The sequence below is a fragment of the Crocodylus porosus genome, unplaced genomic scaffold (assembly GCF_001723895.1).
Source record: "Crocodylus porosus isolate Cpor-Errol unplaced genomic scaffold, CroPor_comp1, whole genome shotgun sequence".
NCBI lineage: Eukaryota > Metazoa > Chordata > Crocodylia > Crocodylidae > Crocodylus > Crocodylus porosus.
In genome coordinates, this window is record NW_017728928.1 from 5,890,153 (window position 1) to 5,912,948 (window position 22,796).

The 22,796-nt window shown below is 47.2% G+C and overlaps 1 protein-coding gene across 2 annotated transcripts in view; it reads left to right on the top strand.

Annotated features, from left to right (window-relative positions):
- Positions 1-8,368: 8,368 nt before the first annotated feature.
- Positions 8,369-22,796, top strand: part of TEX2 (testis expressed 2) — a 117,413-nt gene continuing 102,985 nt past the window's right edge. The window contains exon 1 of one of the 2 annotated variants that reach the window (XM_019542389.1): positions 8,369-8,668. The gene's annotated coding sequence lies outside the window, so the exon portion shown is untranslated. Of the gene's footprint in view, positions 8,669-18,998; positions 19,067-22,796 lie in introns of those variants that run through there. The other variant, XM_019542387.1, reaches the window with a different exon arrangement.

Below are 22,796 nucleotides of genomic sequence, written 5' to 3' on the forward strand. Positions count from 1 at the left end.
TTACCTGTCAAGACTTGAATTTTTGACTCTGGATCATGTTTACCCCCCCTCCGGAGGGTGTCACAAAGGATTATGGTATGTCTGTCCCATACTCACTAAAACTCCCTTAGGAGGAGACTGGACAAGCAGCTGGCTGGGGTCACACTTTTTCCTGCCACTGGCTGGGGGGCCAAATTCAGTGATCCTTTGAGGTCCTTTCTGACCCTAGCATCTATGAATCTATGAAAACCCAACATGGCTGTAATATAGCAGGCTTAGGGCAGTAGTGCTTATTGGTGTTCACCTGGTACTATTCCAGGCTAGCTACATTACATGCATTTGATGGCTAAACGCACACAGAGGTATGCCAAGCTTCACCACAGTGCAGTCTGGCGACAGGGTAGACCTGGCCTGGCATACTGGACTGATCGATCACTGAGCGAGTTTAATTGAAAGAACTAATGCTATGCCTCACTTTGTTTGAACCAGGCACGACTCATCCCTGAACAGGTAGGAGCAATTCCTACGCATTGCAAGAAATAACAAAAATAAGGTCACAAAAACGGGGTGAGAAATGGAAGCTGGGAAGTAGGAGAGAGCTCTGGATATTGTGATTCAGCTCCTCGTAAATATTCAGGATTGAAAACTGGAATAAGCCTCAGGTCAGTAAAACAGCGAGCTGGAACTTAGTGAAGTCTCTTTATGGGTTTGTGCACAGACCTTCTCATCCCAAAGGACTCCAGAGTGCTTTGCAGATATGATATGTTGCTGTTGATATTGCAGTTGCTGTTGCAGATATTGTAGCGCTAGAGAAGCAAGAGGCACCGGGACTCTGGGGGTGTTCAGGGGGACACAGATTTTCAAGCTAATAAAGCTCAAGGGTGCTTGGCTCTGAGCTGACAAGTAATGAACATTTTCCACAGGGGGGCCCTGTTTCCCAGCACAAGGCCAGACAAGCCATCCGCTTTCAAAGCCCTCTGCTGGTCTGTGCCTGGGCAGTAAATACAGCCTCATGTTCTGCCCCCCCCTTCCTCGTTAAAGCACCGTTATCAGGCGTTCTTATCATTTGGTACCTTCCCAGGCTGCTTCAGAGTTTGTTTAAGGGGAAAAACTCCCAAACTGTGCTGTAGTTTTCTGCTAGACCATTAAGGAGAAACCAAAATCATGTAAAGCTTGTGCAAACTTTGATCCCTTTCCCCAGGTTTGCCAGGGCTTATGACTTTCATTTCCTTAAATCTTTAAAGAGGAAACTTGTAGCCTGGAATGATAGAGAATATAGAGGTTCACAGTAATTTCTCTTGCTGCAATATTTGCTGTGCAAACGTCAGTCTTGGATTGGCCTCATTTTATAAAGAAGCAGAGGATCCCCAAAGTGGGACCCCTGGTTTCTCTGATGTGTTGTACCAATGCAGATGGGTTGGATCTGGCCATGACAGGCAAATACTGTCCACAGCAGCCCTGCTGCTTGTATAAAATGACCAATTATGATGGCAGAGAACGTTGTCCCTGGCATTTCTGTACAGGTAATTTAAATAAAAATGGTTGCAACACTGCCTTTGAAGTTGCACTACCTGGAATTGTACAATAGCCTTATTGTCATAAGGCTTAAGAAGATGCTGTTTGCTTCCTCATTCTTTAGTTGTACCCAAAGAGTCCCTTTATACTGTGACTGCTGATTAACTGTTACCAGCACCGGCACAGGTTCTGAATGGAAGCCAGTGCTACCAGATCAATGATATTTAATTAAGATATGTGGCTATTTTTGTTCTGCTAAGATTTTGATCTCACACCAGCATAAATCAGCACTGATTCCACTGAAGCTTGTTGATATGAGAGTCTTGTCTACAGGGGCTATGTAACAAAAGCTGAATTAATTTTTAAACTTGCTTAGTCAAATCACTGCATGGACATTCATATTCAAAATGACCGTGGCCTTCATTCAATTAAGTTTCAGGTGCACAGCGAAGTTTGCCAAATCAAATGAAGGCCACTTAAATTCTGAATAAGAGTGTCCACACAGGACTTAAATGAGGTACAACTAATCCATGTTAACAGTTAATTCAGATTAATGTTCTGGATGGTCTGGACAAATGAGCAACTTCTTGTGAATAAAAAAGCGTGTGGACTTTACCACATTAGGTGCTCTGATGGTAACAGTCATTTTTACCTCACAGTCAATGAAAGCCAAACCACTGTAGTATGAAACTTCTGTCATTTAGCTTTCACTTACCTTGAAGTAAGTGTGAGTACATGGACCATATATACAAATCCTATAATTTGTTAATTTGCCCATACCTAGGATGGCCTTGGGTAAACAGGCCCAAGCCATTGGAGTAGCATACCCCTGGCAGAGGTGATCGCAGAAACCATCCCCCTGCCCCTCCCACACAAAACAGATGCAGACGTTCCTGAACTTGGGAAATGTGTATATAAAATTCCTGACCTGAACATTGCTGCTTGTTCCCAGGGTCTGACTGCTAGAGCTTATTTCTCTTACTACGCATTTGCGCTTCCCTCATCACGGTGGTATCAGGACATTTCTGTGGGTAGTCTGTCAGTAGCATAGTTCAGAAGTTGGGATGAATAGACTAGGACAGGGGTGGGCAACCCCCAGCAATGGGTGCCAGCGTGGCACGTGAAGGCATTTTGCTTGACACGCATGCCTCAGGGAAGGCAGCGTGGAAGGGGCCAGGACTGTGCTATCGCAACCAGGATTGGGCCTCTTGCGGCTACCCTGCCATCCGCCCCCGGCACACCAACATCTTATGAGTTGAGGTTGTGGGTATTTTTGGCACTCTGCCCAAAAATATTGTTGACCCCTTGTAACGAAAGGGGCCTGAGCAACCCCACGAGCAAACCCCTGAACCCTGAATGGGCTGAGCAAGCCCACAACAAAATAAGAAACCCCTGGAGCAGGAAGCGGCACGCATGGCGCCGCCACTGTGGTTTAAGACCCAGCTCTCAATCAAGCTGGGCGGTGCCAGGCTAATGACATCAGCCCCCAGCACTGCCGTGAGAGATTTAAAAGACACCTGGAGTGCTGGGGAAGCGAGCACTGGGTGAACTACTCCTGAGGAAGAAGCAGGCTTAGGACACCCAGGCAGAGACATGTCAGAGCCATGGGGGCTCAATTCATATAGAGTGGCATAGGCTGTGAGGAATTTGAGGCAAAGGAAACTGAGCCTTGACCCAGCAACTAACCAGCGTTCCTAAGGAGCTGGGAAAGCAGCAGACTGGCTAAGAAGGTTGTTAACCAGAACAGGAGCAACCCTTTTGGGAAGAGGCTCCTCTTTGTTTCTTTCTGGTTTTTTTGTTCTTGATTTTCTGGGGAGAAAACAGTAGAATCCGGATACCTGGAGTCCTTCCATCAGGATTTTACTCAAAGATTAACCCCAGGGTATTTAGCCTAATTGGATAAATCCAGATAGAGCTGTCAGGATTGCCTCTGAGAGAACCTGGAACAGATCGTACTCCAGCAACATAATTCATCAAGTCGACACCAATGGTTGGCGTGTGGCTGGGGGTGTAGGGGAGGTGGAGCCCCCTTCATCAACTGCTTCCGGATTCGTGAGTAACCCCAAGTGGGACCTCTGTATTTATACCCACTGAATCCCTCCTATCTAATTTGTTACCATCAGAGTTGTGGCAGGTGAGCTGAGGGGAGGTCCAGCTTGGTGGGGACCCAGAAAAAGTCCAGCCTCAGATAAGTGGGAGCGTTACACCCCTGGACTAGAATACAGTCAGAATCCAAATACTGTGTCCTGTTCACTGGACCATGTGACCTCTGTCCCGTCATTCCACGTACTACAAGCATCCTTTCCCTTCCTTTATACATAGAAATGTTTGCCAATACACCTTGACTGGCTAAGTGAGGTCAGCGCTCTCCTAATCTCAAGCTAATGGGTTTCATCTGGTTGTTTAGAGCACATCCTGACATTTCAAGGAATGATGTAAGCACCAATGGGCTTAGTGATTTATTAGCAGAAGGCAGCAATGGAAGGCACTCCAAGTACTGCATACCTAGCAGCTTGTAATTTTCTATGGGGCAAAGAATCTGTGGTGGCAACCATCAAACAACTCCCAGAATAACTGGACCTCCATCCTGGGGAAAGAAAATAAATAGGAATAGTGAAGAGGAAGAGAGGGCAGAGAGGGAATAAGGGAGGCCACGTAGAGTCCCTGGAATGGAAGGAAAGTGGAGTGGTGGGACAAGGGCATGAGGCGAAAGAGTGGATAGGAAAGCATGCAGAACAACCGGCGTGGGAGGGAGAAGTGGGGATGATGGCATGGAGCAGCAGAAAGGAAGGGCCCTTGCCAAAATGGAGGGTTTCAGAGTCTCCAAAACAGAGAAAATGGAAGGGTGGTAAACAAGCAGGTTGTGGGGGGCGGAGGAATACACAGAGCCCCTCATGTGGAAGACGGGTTTGGCCTACAGAACCTGTGAAGGGTGAGACTTCGAGTTACCAGGAGGAGCAGGAAGCCCCAAAGGAGTTTTGCACCTATTACCAGCCTGTCTGCAAGACTGGAACTCTTCTGCCATTGCTTGGGAGGATGTAGGGGCTTCATGAGCCTTCCTTTCCTCTTCAGATATCGCCCTTGTGGGGTTACATGTCAGTCTCCCGCCCCACCTGAGAGTCACCTGTTGCTGCTCTAGACAAGAGCAGAAAGGTACTGCAGGCTGCGGCTGAGATGCCCTCAGCAGAGCAGTGTATGGGGAAACTTGCAGAGTGATTGCTTGGTTTAATCCCATGTTATCAGCTTTCCTCTTTCAGGAGCCCTAAATTCACTCATAAATTGAAAAGGAATGGTTCATTTAGTAGGTGAAAGGGCCAGATGCTTGCTGTTTATTCTCTGCTTTGCTTTTAGAAAGCACTGTTAGAAAGCTGATAGCAAATACCTTAGCTGTTGTCTGTAGCATCTGATGTCAAGGATTTCTAGTGTCATGTCTGTGCGAACAGAATTTAAAATAGTGCCGCTGTATCTTTTAGAGTAACTGTATTTTATCAAGCTTGCACCATAAATTACTCCACCGCCTGGGCAGTGTATGTTGTAATTCATAATTGCTTCTGAAAAAGGAGGAGTATTGACTTCCCCATTGGACTCCGATCAAATTTCAGCCTTTTAGAGCTTTGTGCAACTGCCAGGTGCATTGGAATCCAGATACCAGCTCTTGCAACCTTCCTGTGACATTGGCAGTGCACACTTGACTCTGCTGCATACAGACAGGATCCCCTCCCTGGGAGAGATGGATGGTGCAACCGACAGGTAAGTGCCAGCTGTGTCACCTGTCCAGGGCCTCCTTTAGGGTTGTAAGGAGCTCGTCTGAAGAGCTTTCAGAACGGTTCTGCAGGCCAGATTCTGGCTTCAAAGGCACCCATACAAACCCACTGGCCTTCATACCAAGTACACTTGGCATTGGCTGTGTTGGCACAAAAGGGTCGTAAAGCACCCTCCTGGGGAACCCCCCTGCCCTTGGCTGCCCCCACCCTTCAGGACGTTTGCAAGGGATGATGTGTCCATGTTCCCTATGCCCTTGCTACTACAAAGCACAAGGGATAAAGTCAAAAGGGTCTGGACCAGAGCTGAACTGACCTCCTAACAGCCACAGGAGAGGGAGGGCCATGCTGTTTTCTTTCAGCCCTTGTGCCAGTATAAGGATCAATGGGGCCTTCAGTCTCAGCATGCTGCCCAAAGTGACATGGGTAAAGCTATCCCAGAGAAGGAACAGGGATGAGCTGCCTCATGGGCCACATGGTAGCTCTGCAAAGACCCTGATCTTATTTCTAAAGGAAGCTGACATGATACACTGAGCTGGTGCATTTGAAGGGGTTGTCTCTCTGGAGCATTTTGACCAGAGGCCTATGCTAAGCCTGTCAGTGAGGCAGTGGTACAAAAAAGCAGATCTCAAAGGCAGGACCTGTGGAGGAGAGAACTGTGGTAGCAGCAGTAGCAAGAGCCAGCAAAAGGTAGAGGGGAGGCTAGTACTTAATGGTGGGGTGGGAGCAGAGGCAACTTCATCTCTGAGTCTGGCAGTGGGTCTGAAGGCTTTTAGAAGCACAAAAGGAGCTAGATTCTGAAATAACCAGGCTCAAGGTCCTTGAGAAGGAGGTGATTTGGTTATGCTTTGGTGTGCAGATAAAATAGGCAGCAGCATGCTGGTTTTTGAGGTAAGTGAGGAAGTGGGGACAGCATTCAAGCTGAGAGATATAAAGGACTGGATGGGACTTCAATGGAAGTACAACGGAGACGGTGACATATGCAGAGGCTGCACCTGGCCTATTTGCCATGGTAGGGTGTGTGGGAGGAAGAGGAAGAGGTGCAGGTTCAGGGATTACAAAACAAGGAGCAAGGAAAGAAGTGGGAGGTTATTTGGTGAGAATGCTGTTGCTGGGGCATTTAACTGACAGGTAGGAGCGAGACCCAGAGGAGCACTGTCAAAGGAGAGAGTTATTCAGTACACACACACTCGCTCCACACATAATAATCAGCACCAACTACAGCCCAATAGGAAACCTTGACCTGGTAAATGTTCACTGGGCTGGCACTTAACTGAAGCAGGCAGGAATTTACAGTGCTAGGCCCTTTATATTTTGTACAACGCAACATCAAATTTAAGTTCAAGCAGGAGGCAAAGAAATGATACAGGTACACGTGTACATGCACACTCACAGACACACAGTGGCACGTATGTAACCCTGGCATCATGCATCTCTCTCTCACACACACCCCTGGGCTCACACATAAAGCCATAGTTGTTGCTGAATTGATTTTAGAGGTTCATTGCATTCAGGAATGATCCAACTGTTGTGCTTCCTGTCTCTTCCCCAGGTAATATTCTCATTGCAGCGATGACAAACATGAAAACTGAGAATGCCAAGATTTATCTCACCATAAGCAAATGAATAATTTTTGAAAGCTGGACTCAGATACACAGGGGAAACTTCTCCTACTGAGCAAGTGTGAGCCTTAAGTGAGTCTCAGCTGTGAAATTCTGAACTTTGTTCTAACAGTAGCGCACACCTGTGAATAAAGCTCAGAACAGCCCTGTGCAGTGGGTAAGGGTCACTCCTGTTTTGAAGCTGCCTTAGACTGCAGTATATTTGTACCTTAGGTTAATGCAAGGCATTCCACTTATGCCTGTCTAACTGGCACTCTTGCAAACTATATCACTCTTTATTTTCAGCTGAGCAACCTTTTTCAGAGATGTTGGGCACCCACCGCTCCAGCTGAATTCAAGGAAAGCAAATCATAGAATCACTGAGTCGGGAGGGACCTAGACAGATCATTGAGTTCGACCCCCTGCCATGGGCAGGAAGGAGCACTGGGGGTGGGAGGGGTCATAAGACCCCAGCCAGGTGCCTGTCCAGTCTCCTCTTGAAGATTTCCAGGGAAGGTGAGAGCACCACCTCTCTGGGGAGCCTCTTCCAGGCTCTGGCCACCCTTACAGCGAAGTCGTTCTTCCTAATATCCAGCCTAAACCTCTCCTCCCTCAGCTTGTGGCCATTGTTCCTGGTGACTCCAGGGGGGGCCCTGGGGAACAGACTTTCCCCGAGTCCCTGCTGCTGGCCCCTGATAGGGTTGTAGGCAGCCACAAGATCCCCCCTCAGTCTCTTCTTGCGGAGACTGAAGAGATTCAGGTCCCTCAGCCTCTCCTCATAGGGCTGGCCACGGAGGCCCCCAACCATACGAGTGGCCCTCTCCAGGTTCTCCACGTCCCTCTTGAAGTGCGGCGCCCAGGACTGGACACAGGACTCCAGCTGCGGCCTGAGCAGCGCCGCATAGAGGGGCAGCAAGACCTCTGTGGACCGGCTAGTGATGCCTCTGTCGATGCAGGACAGGGTGCGGTTGGCTCTGCCTATTGCTTCGTCGCACTGGCGACTCATATTCATCCTGGAGTCAATCCTGACTCCCAGATCCCTCTCTGCCCCTGTGCTGCTGGGAGGGGCAGCCCCTAACCTATAACCATAATGCTGGTTCCCTCTCCCCAGTGCAGCACTCTGCACTTGTCCTTGTCGAACCGCATCCTGTTCAGGTCCGCCCACTTCTCCAACCTATCCAGGTCTGCCTGGATGCGGTCCCTGCCTGCCGGTGTATTCACTTTACGCCCCAGCTTGGTGTCATCACCGCACTTGAACAGGGTGCTCTCCACACCCTCGTCCAGGTCGCTAATGAAGATGTTGAACAGCACTGGCCCAAGGACCGAGCCCTGGGGAACTCTGCTGCCCACACTCCCAGGTCGACATCGACCCATCTATCACCACCCTCTGGGTGCGCCCCTGGAGCCAGTTTGCCACCCATGTGACTGTGCATTCGTCAATGCCGCAGTCCCTCAGCTTGCCCACCAGAATTGGGTGGAACGCTGTGTCAAAGCCCTTCTGGAAGTCCAAGAAGAAGTCCAAATGCCAGGCATCTCTGAAAATCGGAGCCCTCGTGCCTTCAAGTTGGACACCCAGATGACTAAGCAGCCAAATTGATTTGCAAGTGGACTCTAAGACCTCCCTGCAAAGATGGTGGCTTCATTCAACATGCTTATAACTGTCTGTGTGTCAACATCCCAGTGTCATCTATTTGCATTTTGCAGGAAGATAACACACAGCCTATGCCCAGTCTGGGCCTGCACAGTCCTTGCTCCTACAGCTGCAGAGTGCTCTTGCAAAGTGCTGTCACCGCCGGCTGCAGAACTGGCTCTGTAAGTTGTGCACCTCCCCCTGAAGAGCCCCCTTCCCACAGGGCATGTTGGGAGTGTTCTGGCAGCAGGAAAGGGCAAAAACTGCTTTTGTGAGCCGTGCAGTGTCGAACACTGGGATGAGATCTCTCAGATACATTTTGTTTCTTATCTGTAGGGGGTTTCTCTCTTTCTCAGGCACTAGCCCAGTGCTGCAGAACTGTGATCATAACAGGCAGAACTGTTGGGGAGCAGAGGGAACAAGCTTGTGGTGCTTGAAATAAGTATTTTAGACAGTGATCACTGCAGCCATAGTGCTTCTTGATCTGTGTTCTCACTCCACAGCCAGGAAAATATAACAATGTCTCATAAATGAACATTTCACCCAGATCCATCCAGAGACAATGCTAGGGCACACCGTAATTTTTGATGTGCTCAGCCTGTGAGTGTAATGCAAAATCCCTGCATAGGTTATTGGCAGTGAGGAGTGAGCTGGGAACCTCTAAATCTAAAAGCATGAGCCTGAGCCTCTCCTGTATAAAACATGGGAATGAGGAAAGAGCGGACCACTGGAATGCGAGCTGAGCTTCCTCAGCCAGTGGGAATATGTAACCCAGACCTTCCAGCATAGTGCTCTGTCCTTTTCTAGTGGTGACTGGGTGGCATGCTTAAGATCAATAGTTTTGATTCTCAATGATTACATTTTCCTCCTGGGATCAGGATGATACACAAGCAAATGGGATCATGTGCAGTGTCTTGGGATGATGTTGTTACTGTTTGCTCTGCTAAATTCTATACAGAGGTGATGAGTCTTAGAGACGAGGTTGGGCAAACAGCAGACTTTGTTCTCTGCACCGTCTCTAATTTGATTAAACTCTAGTAGGGCTAAGTACAGACAATCAGAAAGCCTGAGGCTGAATCAATTCAATCTTTGTGGGTTAGTCTAAGCTTCATAGACTGAATTGATAAGCGAGTGAACAGACATTCACTTTTGTTTCTGGAAATGCAGACACATGCCTGGAGTGATCCAGACCAGAAGCTGGGGGGTGCTAAAACACACCTTCCCGCTCAGCTGGAGCAGACAGCTTGGGCCATCCACTCTGAGAGACGGGGTTTGCAAGGGAGGTGCAAAGCATCCTGGGAGGCTTGGGGGCTGTGAGTTAACTTGAATCTGGAGGGGGTCTGGGACAGAAGATCAATAAATTGGTTTCACCTAAATCAGTTAAATCTGATCCAGGTTGATCTTACACTAGTTATGCCCATTTTGAAAGTGGTTTATGTGCACTGAACTTCTGTTGTGTTATAGATTTTAACTGGTTTCCGATCCCTTACACCAGTTTATGTGTAACTTCTTCGCTTAGCCTAGAGGGAGAGCAGCTCCTGGGAACTGGTGCTAAACAACTTTCCCAGACAAAGGGGTTGCCTGCCTGCTGGTGCATGGCTGTAACTAAAACAAGTAATGCTTAGAACATACTCAGACTCGATCTCACTGATTTCTCCTCCACCAGAGGGGGAAAACCAGTCTTCAAGGGTCAACCTCTTCTACTTGTGGAGAGGTTGCATTGGTTTCAGAGTGGGATGTTCAGGTTGGGAAAACAACAGTAGTGACTGTTGAAAAGAGCCTTGACACATTTGCCTATCAGTCATGCTCTAACACAAATATATCACCTCCAAGCCAATGACTGGGGCTTTGATTCTCACTTTAAATATGTAAATGGCATTCCATTCTTGGACACATTAAAACATGTAATTACGAATCTGAAAGTCCTGGCTGTGTGGCCCATTTCTTTGGTACTTTGCCCAGATGAGATGGAAAATAAGTTTTGCATTGGAGGGAAAAAGAAGGGTTATTTGATCAAGTAGATATGGGTGTAGCAAAGTATGTAAGTGGGTGTGCATCTTTAACCACACAAATAACGTTTTTTTCAGCAAAGAGCTGATATGCTTAAGTCAACCAGACCTAAACATATGCTTGGTGTTAAACATATGTTTAAGTGCTTCCCTGAATTGGGACCTTAATGTAATCTTTTATTATTTTGTGAAAGTAAAGCTACTTCTTCAGTACTTCTGTTATGTCACTTGTAACTACACAGAGGAGAGCAATTCATCAGCTACACTTTCAGGCCATAGAATTTGTTTCTAGCGGTACATGTTTTCCAGCCGGAAAATAAAAATTTGATTGTGACAGGTGTGCCTCTTCGGGGTCCATCCACTAGTGACCCCACAACTCCCGTTATAGGCCAACCGCCTGCCTTCGCCTGCCATGCCTTGTTGTTACTTGCTTAATTAGAGGATGTTAATTAAGCGGAAGGCTGCCCATTTTCTGCCCCAATACCTGAGGTGCTATCTACGGCTCCTTTCCTCCTGTTACACCGCAGCCCAGGCCTCGCGGATGTACCTGACGTTGTTTGGGTCTGTTCCACTCTTGCAACCTGCATCCCACTGGCATTCTGGCTTCTCTCTCACATCTGTGGCCCTCTGGCACTCAATCACTGCCCCCCCTCTCTGGGGCTTCTCACGCTGCCCCCCTCTCTGGGGCTCAGGTGACCGTAGCTGTACTTGGCCCCAAATCTCCCCCTCGGGGTCTCGAACCTCCTGCCGGGCTCAGGCGGCCGCCTGGCCTCTGATTCTTCACTCCCCTTTTCGGGACTGGGGTCAGTGCACCCCCAAATGCTGCACCCTCTCTGGCACTGAGGTCCCCACACTACTATGGAGCCCCTATGAGGCCTCCTCCAACCCCTAACAGCTGCACCCAGTCCTCCAGTCTAAATAGTGAACACAAAAAAACACAAAAGCCCCTGAGCTATAACATAAAATCTAAGCCGTCTGGCTAAAACCACATTCAGTTCCTACCAGGGAATTTTCCACCCCATAACAGCAATCAGGAGTGGCTCATGCAGTCAGGCTTCTCCATACTGTTGGATCTAGCAGAGCACCTTCTCCCTTGGCTGCCAGCGGGAGACTGCCTACCTGGCCTCAGCCTGGGGTTATATGGGAGCCAGGCGGTGCCCCTTCCAGTCAGCTGACTCCCACTGGTTACCCTGGCAACCCGCAGCTGGATTCCTTACTTATAACTCCACAAGTAGCAAGCACCTCAGTGCCCTGCTACATTGATCTTATCTTTAAACTTTGGAAACACTAACATCTGGTACAATAGGATGCTGAAACGAGGGCTGTCCTGCATGATAGGAGAGCTGAACAATGACATACATCCTGAATTATTGTATATACATTTACATGTAGGTTTTTTATATATATTTAGGATAATGTTTTTGCATTAAAATATTTATTTTAGATGTAATTGAAACTAGAGGTCGTGGTTAGTTGAATATGGGATTTCAGGTTCTAGCAACACTATATAACACAATAACTTTACTCAATAAGCAGTTCTTTTTCCCAGTCAAGAGGAGCAGTCAGTGGAGTAAGATTGGTGGGGTATAAGAGTCAGGGCTCCAATATGCACTGCTTTGAATGCTGTGTAGCTATTCTGCACTTAGGTCATAATGTTCTAATAGACTACATAGTGTGCAAGGCAGTGGAGAATGTGATCCTAAAACCAGATGTCTCATAAAATGATTTGTATGTTAAAATGAAGAGTCACATTGAGGATACAAATCTTCTGTTTGCATATTTGCAGCCTCCGTTTGCCCTATTCTTCTGAGAGGAATAGGAAGAGTTATATAAACATCAGCATTGTGAAAGATCATGTTCATTCTGTCTAGGTATCCTGAGTACCCCACTCTCACACCCAGTTACGTCTTCTGCCAGTGCAGTAACTCTGGGCAACATCTTGCACAGCCGCAACCTGAGTACATCAGAGAGCGAGTCAGACCCGTAATGGGAACACATGCTTCAGGTTAATTTGAAATGTGAATGCTACTAGGTGACTCAAACTGGTAATGGGATAAGTAGACCATCAAGTGTAGCTCAAGATCTGGCTCACATTGGAAGCAGGGTTCCAGGGGAGTTAAGAGTACTCAGCACATCGCAGGAAGAGCTCAGCTCCTTGAAGGACCTGGTTTTTAGTTTGATTATCTAAATCCATTGCTTAGTATATACCAAGGGCAGGTTTTGTTAGATGTGGAACATTCAACTACTGTTGACTTCAGTGTGGTTTGTGGACACTCATCCCCTTTGAGCAGCTGCTAAGCGCCTTGTAGGATTGTGACTTTCATAGACTTTAAGACTGTAAAACCCTCTTATGCAGAGAGATGATATTTTTATGAACAGGCTTTGACAGGGCAGCATAGGAGAAGCTTGTATTGCTATTGTTTGGTATAGGACTAGGAAAAGAGACGTGGCCTTGCAGTTAAGAACCTGATCAGAGACTCTGAAGATCTGGGTTCCATTTCTGCTCTTCCGTAGATATCCTAAGTCATTTAGTCTCTCTGTTCTGCTGAAAAATAGACTAAAACCTCCCAGGGGTGTGACATAGTTCAGTGGTTCTCAATCTTTTTTGTACCAGCACCCATTTGTAAACATCAATGGCCAGTCCTGACCCACTGCCCCGCATTCCCAACCCACTTCCCCCAGGCCCCAGCCCAGTGTGTGGGGAATGGGGGGGCCCTAAGCAGCCCCAGACAGACTGGAACTGACAGCCTGCAAGGAAAAAAAACAGAGTTTCCCATTTTTTCCCTTTAACACAGAATCCATGCTTAAAGTTTGTTGATCCATTTTTTAAGCGTGTTCACAACCCTTACATATATTCTTGTGACTCACTTTTGCAACTCACAGGTTGAGAAACACTGACATAGATGAATACATTATAGGTCCTTAGATTCTACCAGGAGAAGGGCCAGGTCAGGAATATAGACAGACTGCAGACTCCATGGCTGTGAATGTATCCCTTTTAAAAGAGCTAACATTTGGGAAAAAAACAACTTGAATGCAATCTGCATTTGCTTTGAAATAGGCAGTGAAAATAGGTCATCTCCTTGTTAAAAGACAATGCGATGCCTTGCCTAATAGGGTCTGATTGAATAAAGCTGTTTTATAATAAATAATAATTTGTAATGTGTGCATGTTATATCTTTTAATTATAATTATATAATAAAGAATGGGATGACAATAATAAATTGTAATAATACTATTTTGAAATATTTGCAGATGGTCAAATATATTTTAAAATACTTTATTAGTACATCACACTAGCCTATTTGGAATTACTGTCTTATGCTTCCATATCACTTTTCACGTTAGTTAATAAATTAAAATGCCATAGTGATATACTGCCTAATAAAGTGCCATAAATTTAAATACCAGTTGGTGACAAAGGAATTCAGGGGCACTTCCTAAGTGTCATTGTAATTCAATTATAATTGAATTAGAGCTCACTGGGACAAACACATCTCCAGGGTAACTTCAGAGGAATAAGTGGAAGTGAGCTAGTGTGAATCTGGATTCATAGTATGGATATTTGGCTATGTATACTGACTAGTTCCAATAGCAGTAACACCTTGTCCAGGTGTAAAAATGGTAAGTTACTGAGCACTTCCTGTCCCAAAAAGCATCCTTTAATAGGGAGGAATTAAGCTAACTTCTCTTTTCCTGGGAACCATCCACAATAGTATTTATTGACCTGTGACATGATGTTGCCTGGAGTAATTACCTATTTGACTGATCAGTGGTGCATTGTTTTGTATGTGTATAATGTTTTGACATCATGTAACGGCTCTGTTTGCATGTCTGAGTATTTCCTGGGGACAATACCCATTTCCAGTGAATGATTCAGTCAGAAAGTAAGGTAAAGTAAACATTTACTGAAGATACTGGTTTACATCGCCTTTAAAAAGAATTCCACAGTGTGCAGAAAAATTAAATGAAGTTGATCAACATCAATATAGAAAGTTGGGAGGAGCACGCAGAATCTGGAGGGAACATCTGGCACTGGGTGCAGCTCAACATGAAGTGGCTTTGATCCAGAGGACAGATGGAAAACGCAAAAGGAGAAAGCAGCATGCTGTGAACTTGGACTCCAACTCAGACAACATATGGATCTGTGAAACTTGTAACAACTGTGTCGCTCTCAAATTGGGCTTGTCAGCCACAAATGGATTCTTCAGGCCTCTGACTAGACGTGTACACCAGGATCGACTGCTGTCTACTAAAAATAATTGCCCTATATCTGAAAACAAGCATTCTCCAAGGTCCAGCTGCTGGTGGAGTGGGTTAAACCACATTAGTGAGACTATCTGTACGAGCTCCATCTGGGAATGCCTGATAAAACTGCAACAGGGTTGGCACTGGTGGAACTATTCCTTAGAAAACAGTCTTATGAAAATTGCAGTAATGTATAAATGTCTAGAAAGTAACGGACTTCACAAATTCCGGAGAAAAAACAGACATAGCTATCCCACAACCCAATAAACCACCAGAGGATCCAAAGAGCTACCAGCCCATCTCATTACTCTGTTACATACAAGCTCACAGAGTGCATAATCCTTTATAGACTAGAGACTGTACTAAAAAAGCTTGACTCACTTAACAGTGCACTGAGACTTGTACAGGCTGCGTATCTTACACACACACACACAGGTATACTTCCTGTACTCTTGGGCATTAGACCAAGTGATATAAAAAGACAGACCCTAACATCATTACTGGCAAGAGAGGCAAGAGATGACAAAAAGCACCTGCTCCATCAACTGTCAACTGAAGACCCAAACAGGTGGAGGCCTAAAAGCCATAAACCTTTTGTACATGAAGCCCATAAGCTTTTGGAAGAGACTGGGGATGCGGAACCAAACCTATGGGCAGCAACGGAGCGGGTCAACTGCTGGGAAAGGTCAGACCCATTCCCGCCATGTTGTATACCAACAGCAAATGAGTCCCCCATCGGGCACGAGCTTGATGGAGGAGCATGGTTCAAGCTGAACAGAGATCTGGATATGGAGGTATCAGGACACGTCACGTCTTGGACAGCCCCTGCGTGACTGTGGTGTCCAACAACCAGCACAGCGCTTAATGGAAAGCTGCAAACTTCACAAATATCCAAACGGAGTAGATGATGTCTGGACATTAAGCAATAATCCCAGACAGTGGCTCCTAGACTTGGCAGTTAATATCTGGTGGTATATGAAAGAAGTGCTATGAAGTTAACCTCTTTCTTTCTGGTTAATGAGTTGCTCATGAGCTAATCCTTCTGTTCCTCAAGCCCACGTGCTCTTCGCCAGTGGTTTGGGTGAATCCCTTCCAACCTCTGGGTTGATCATTGATGGCTCAGCTGCCTCTGCTCTCACCAAGGACACTTCTCCAGAGAGACGGATTCATAGACGTTAGGGTCATCGAGTCTGACCCCCTGCCCTGGGTAGGAAAGAGCACTGGGGTCAGACGACCCCAGCTAGGTTCTTGTCCAGTCTCCTTTTGAAGATCCCCAAGGTAGGGGAGAGCACCACCTGCCTCGGAAGCCTATTCCAGATTCTGGCAACCCTTTCTGTGAAGAAGTTCTTTCTAATGTCCAACCTAAATCTGCTCTTCATCAGTTTGTGGCCATTGTTCCTAGTTACGCCAAGGGGTGCCCTAGAAAATAGAGCATCTCCTATTCCCCGCTGCCCTTCCCTGATGAATTTATGGGCAGCCACAAGATCACCTCTCAGCCTTCTCTTGTGAAGGCTGAAGAGATCTAGGTCCCTCAGTCTCTCCTCGTAGGGCCTTGCCTACAGGCCTCTGACCATATGAGTGGCCTCCTCTGAATCCTCTCAAGATTCTCCACATCCCTCTTGAAGTGCGGTGCCCAAAACTGGATGCAGTACTCCAACTGCAGCCTGGCCAGTACTGCATAGAGGGGAAGCATCACGTTCCTGGACCCGTTTGTCATGCATCTGTTAATGCATGATAAAGTGCGGTTAGCCTTGTTGATCACTTCGTCACACTGATGACTCATGCTCATCTTGGAGTGAGCTACGATTCTAAGATCCCTTTTTGCTGCTGTGCTGCTGAGAAGGTCGTCCCCCAGCCTGTAAGTGTGTTGGTAGTTCTTTTTGCCCAGGTGCAGCACTTTGCATTTGTCTTTGCTGAACTGCATCCTATTTTGTTCTGCCCATTTTTCCAGCCTGTCTAGATCCACCTGGATCCATTCCCTACCCTCTGGTGTGTTAACTTTGCCCTGTAATTTGGTATCATCTGAGAACTTGGACAGGGTGCTCTCCACACCCTCTTCCAAGTCACTGATGAAGACATTGAATAGCACCAGTCCAAGGACCGAGCCTTGCAGGACTCCACTGCCTACATCTTTCCAGGTCGATACTGGCCCGTCCACCATCACTCTCTGGGTGCAACCCCTAAGCCAATTTGCCAGACTGTGTAATCATCTGCATCACAGCCTGTCAGTTTATTTATGAGAAGAGAATGAGATACTGTGTCGAAGGCCTTCTTAAAGTCTAGGTAGATGACATGTACCTTGAGTCCTGCGTCTAAGCATTTTGGGACCTGGTCATAAAAAGAAACAAGGTTAGTCAGGCAGGAACTACGTGATCCTTAATGATTTTTTCCAGAGTTTTCCCAGGGATAGAGATGAGACTAACTGGCCTATAGTTTCCCAGTTCCTCCCTCCTCCCCTTCTTGAAAACAGGGACCACACTGGCCCTTTTCCAGTCCTCTGGGTCCTGACCGGAGCACCATGAGTGCTCAAACAGCTGTGCCAGCGGCTCTGCTATGACACCATCCAATTCCTTCTGCACCCATGGATGAAGTTCATCTGGGCCCACTGATTTGAACACATCCAGCACCTCCAAGTGCCCCTTCACTAAGTTTGTGCTAACAGTTGGTGGGCTGGTGTCCCTCCTGTATCTATCTATGATCCAATTGGGAGATTTGTCTTCGTCTGTGTCTAGGAATACAGATGCAAAGAACTCACTGAAGAGCTCAGGTCTGTCCCCCATCTCTGGCACCAGTTGCCTAAGTTTGTCCCGTATGGGCCCCATGTTGTCCTGTGTCTTCATTTTTTCCCTGTATACCTGAAGAAGGACTTTTTGTTGTCCTTAATTGTTGCCACCAGCCTAAGCCCTAAACTTGCTTTGGCCTTCCTAACTGATTCCCTGCAAGTGTGAGCCAGGGAGGTATACTCCTCCTTGGTAGCTACCCCTGGCTCTTTCAAAGATCCCACCTTTCAAAGAGCCACCCGGATACCATGTGAAGATTTACTGCAGTATAAAAAGAAAATCCCCACAAATCGGACACTATTAGTTATGACATATCACCTTTCCCTGGAACCTACATGGAAAATCCTCAAACAGCTGCAACCCATGCTAGAAGAAGACCCAAAGAGATCTTTCCAGAGCCACCCATTCTAGCCTTCAAACGAGCACCGAACCTTGCTAACCTCATCACCGGAAGCAAACTTCCTATGACCCAAACCACATCGATAAATGGATCCAGACCATGCCAGGACAAGAAATGCAAAACCTGCCAACACATCTCCACCCCCACTCCCCACTATAACTACACCCTACAACAAAACCATAGCTCTTCCTGGACTTACACCAGCACCTCCAGAAGTGTTATACAGGCAACCCCCGCTTAGTGCTCTTAACCGGTTCCTGAAAAAACGAACATTAAGTGAAACGAGTGTTAAATGAAGCCGAAAGTATTTGACGACCCAAGATGGTGACTGCTATTGTTTTCAATGACCCAAGATGGTGACCAATTTCAAACGAGCGTCATAGTGAAATAGCGCTAAGGGAAACAGTGTTAAGCGGGGGCTGCCTGCAACAAACGCCCTGAGGGAAAATATGTGGGAGAAACCAAACAATGACCTTGCACCAGAATGAGCGCGCACCGGAAATCCATCAAAGACAAGACCCAACTCTCTGCGGGTGCCCGCTTCTTGTGGGACGATTGCTCCCTCTCCACGCTCTCCAGCCTAGTCCTCGAAGGGAGCTTACAAAACACCTTTCACAGATGAGCCGACGAACTTCACTTCAACGACCGACTGGATGCAAACAAAAAATCACGGACTGGATACAGCCGCCGCAGCCTGCCTGACACCCGACTCCCCGGCTGGCGCTCGTGTGGGGGGCACTGGCGCTCCCGCCCATCGCTACTCTCAGACCAGGCCCACCTTGCCAAGAACGTTTCCACCCCAACGGCTCGGCGGGGTTCACAAAAGATGCCACGTCCCCCTGAGGCTCCCCCAGAGCTGGAGGGGAGAGGAAACCGTTGGCAGGGAGTGGACAGGAGGCTGTTCGGTGCACTCCCAGGCTGAGAGGAGCCAGAGAGGTGACCCCCTCAGGCCGAGCCCACACGTGGCAGGCCCCTACCCCGCCCCGCCCTGTGGGGACCCTGCCCCTTTAAGACTGCTCGCCCCACCCCCTTCCCCCGCCGCGCGGGGCTGGCCGCGCCGGGCCGGCTGAGGCTGAGGCGGGAGCAGCCTCCTCCCCGGGGCCCGGCGGGGCAGTGCCATGAGCGGAGCGGAGCGGAGCTGAGGTGAGGTGAGCGCGGCCCGGCTGGGCCTAGGGCGGGCGCGGGGCCTCCCTCGGAGCCGGCGGTGCTGCGGCGGGCGCGGGGTCCTCTCGCAGCCCCTTCCCCCCCGCCCGCGCGGCCTGGGCCCGCTCCCTCAGCCCCTGCCGCTCGCACCCGTGTTGGCCTGAACTTTGGTGTCTGCCTCCCGACCCCAGCCGTGCACCTGAAGGCCTGTCGCTTACTGACATTTCTTCCCCCCTCCCCAAACCCCGCGTCTGTCCACATGTCCCTGTTGGTGTCAGGTGGCGAGACTCCCTTCCCCGCATGTTGCTGCTTGGGATGTCGCGGGATGTGACTCTGCCAAAAAAAAAACAAAACGCAACCGGGCTGCCCGTCAAATCGGAGACACCCCCATCCGGTTATGATTTTAAAATCTGACAGTGGGGCTTTCGTCTGTTATGGGGGGTCTGACACCCTCCCCCCGGTAACTCGAATTGTGGTCGTATCGCAGGTAAGCGCACGTGCATGCATGTGGGAACGGATGTGCCTGGATGAGTATCGGGGCTCTGGGCGGTGGCGGTATCTGAAATCTGCCTGGCAGGATTTTTTTGCGAAAGAACATCTTTTCATTGCAAGCTTTTGGGTGCAAATGCCCTTCGTTGGGCATGGGAGAAAACAGCGTATGAGTTCTCCCGGGTAGAAAGGAAAGTTTGTACCAATAGGCTCTAGACGAGTATAAAACACTGCAGCAAAGGGAAAATAAGCTCCGGTGCGAGGGAGGGATTGGCTTTTGCAGGTGTGTAAGGCTCGTGTGCCGTGACGTCGCCTGTTGCAGTTTTTAGTCTGTTTCCTGATGGCACCAGGTGGTTTTTATGTGGTTGGCACCCCTTGCAGAGGTGGTGCTGGTTGTAAAATTCAGAGCCTTTCTTTCTGTCTTCCTTTCTGGCCCCATATCAAGCCCCATCCCTACTTGTCCCCATTAATTATTTCTGTCTGAATTATATCAGTAGGTTGTATTATATCAATATATCTTCAAAAGGAGACTGGACTCGCACCTTGCTGGGGTTGTTTGACCCCAGCAGTCTTTCCTGTCCAGAGCAGGGGGGCTGGACCCAATGATCTCCTGAGGTCCCTTTCAACCCTAAACTTCCGTGAATGTATTTTGATGAATTATTTCAATGATACTTTAGTTACAAAGGACCTTCCTCTTGGTTACATGCAAAGAATGTCTCTTAAACCAGTGGTTCTCAATGGTTTTAGGGTCAAGACATCCCTCCTTAGGTTTAAGACGCTTCTTGGAAAAATGCCAACTCTTAGTTTTCACTTGTTTTTTTGCTTACAGAAAACCAATAGGGTAACTTTTCTGTTTTGAAGAACTCAGCCCACGGCAAGTTCAAATATTTTTACGCTGTGGATTGCTGTTTGAAATCTTGGGGTTTATGCTGTGCATCACACAAGATCTTGTGTATCACATGCATCTTGTTGCGTTGTACCCCGAGATATCCTTGAAAGGATTGTGGGGCAGCCTGCCTGGGAATCGCTGTTTTAAACAAACCCTGCTAGCTCTACAAGAGCAAAAGTTTAAAAAATCACATAGGATAATTGCTTCAAGAGCAAAAAATTAAAAAAAGCAAGGGGTAGTAAAAGTATGTATTTATTTTGTTCTGGTGCATCTATTGGCTTGGACAGTGAAATCCATATAGCATTTCAGCATGTGTGCTCATGTGCACAAGTGCTTAGTTGTCTAAAACCAGGTATTTGGACAATTCCAGGGTGATTTGGGCTATTAGACCATTATGAATGACAGACTTTACAAGCTATTGAGTTGGCTTGAAGCCTTATCAAAAGGCCAAGTAGAAGAAATGGAAGTAGGAAGTTAAGAGAACTGGCATTGGGAGGAACGTGTAGCAATATATTTCTGTCACATTAAGGATAACTGTTGTTTATAAACATTTTTCTAGGTATGTAAATGGGACATACTAAAACATCCTGTTAGTCGGCAACTTCTCAGATTTTCTTCTGTCTAAACATTGACCTAACTTAATAGGTGAAATCTGGGGAAAGAAAGAAGTTTCTAATGCAGTTCATAAAGCCACCAGCCTGGGGATATGAGGCTCAATACCAGTTGAGCTCAGTGATGAACAGGCATAGAAAAAGCCAGTCTCGAGTGCTTGCCTTGTAAATCAAGCACACAGCATTTCAGATGTACCAAGTTTCATCCAGTTATGGGGCCACCATATGTTGCAGGTAATTAAATAATGAGATGAAAACCTAGTGTGAGGGAGGAGTTGGGTGAGGAAGTGATGAGGTGCATGAGACCTAGGGGAGGTAGATTATCTTGCTGGGGTATAGTGAACAGAAGACTAGAAGTTGGGGAATTTGGGTTTCACCTAGCTCTTATTGACCATGTCAGGCAAATGTGTGCCTCTTCCCTCTCTTCAGTGATAAAATTAATGGATGCCTCTAAAGCAGTCTGATCTCCTTGAATAGAGCATGGCCTAGTACAAACCATTTTTATTCTAGAAAGCTACAGGTTGGCATTGGGCACTTTAGGTGGAGCAAGTTTATATTGGATCAGAGAGATGTAGGGGGTGATGTAGGAGTAGAAGCACAAATGAAAGTACAGCTGAGGTCAGTGATTGATAGTGTACTATACTAAAAAGGAATTATTTCTAGTTTGAGTATTCAGTAGGGAAGACAAAACTGAAGAATGGAAGTGCAAGAGGATGCAGTGGCTTTTGTGAGGAGTGGGATGAATGGATCTTATAAAAAACATGGGAAGCACTTGGCATACAATAATATTGGCTGTGATTCCAGAGGGAGGGATGTGGAGCAGTGCAGTAGAAAAGAGGACTGAGAGAATGACACAATGGGTCATCACCTTGACATAATGTGCAAGACAACAATGCTGTGGAGGAGAAATGACAGCCATAAATTCTGCTCCTGTGCTATGTACTGGGGAGACAACCCATAGTAGGATTTATCTGGACACTTCAGCTATTAAATTTCAAGCTAGAAAATTAGCTCTCTCATTTCTTTGGCCTAAACATTCACTGAAGTATTCATAACCTTACAAACTTACTTGTATTGCTATAACACAAGGATGCTGTAATCGTGGAATTAGAGTTCGTTGGGCAAGATATTGTAGAGAAACATTGAACACAAAGATGGTTCCTGCCCCAAAGAGCCTGCAGCCTAAGCACAAGACAGGAGACCATAGACTGCTATAGACTATCAGGAAAACTGAGATGATATTAACCTGCATGGTAAACTGTTGAAGTGGCAAGATTATTGCCCGAGTGTCAAGCTTTTTGTTGGTGCTGTAGCAAAGGAGGGATGTGAAGAGGAAAAGTTAAGTAACTCTTGGTCAGATGTATTATTTGGTTTGATTGTTCCAGTGTAATTGTCTGCACATTACTCTGCCTTGATTCTGTAGCTGTCTCGTGGAGGTGCTAGAGTTATATGGCACAGTCTTGCCAGAGAGCAGCAACTCAACTGCTGGGTGTGAAATATGAGAGGAGCAAGAAAGGGCAGGGAAAGAAAACTTTGACTCAGGGTGCTGGGGTAATCCCTGTAGCTAAGTGTGTTTTCAGCATCCTTCCAGATCTAAGGAGAAACAGTCTTTCTAAAAAGGTCTTAAAAAGCTATAACAGCTGGCCAGTAAGATGAAATGGTTAGATGACCCTTCTGGAATTTGAGTCTGGTCCTATAATGTCTAGGTGCTTCATAGCAGAGTCTTGGGTTGCTGTTGCTC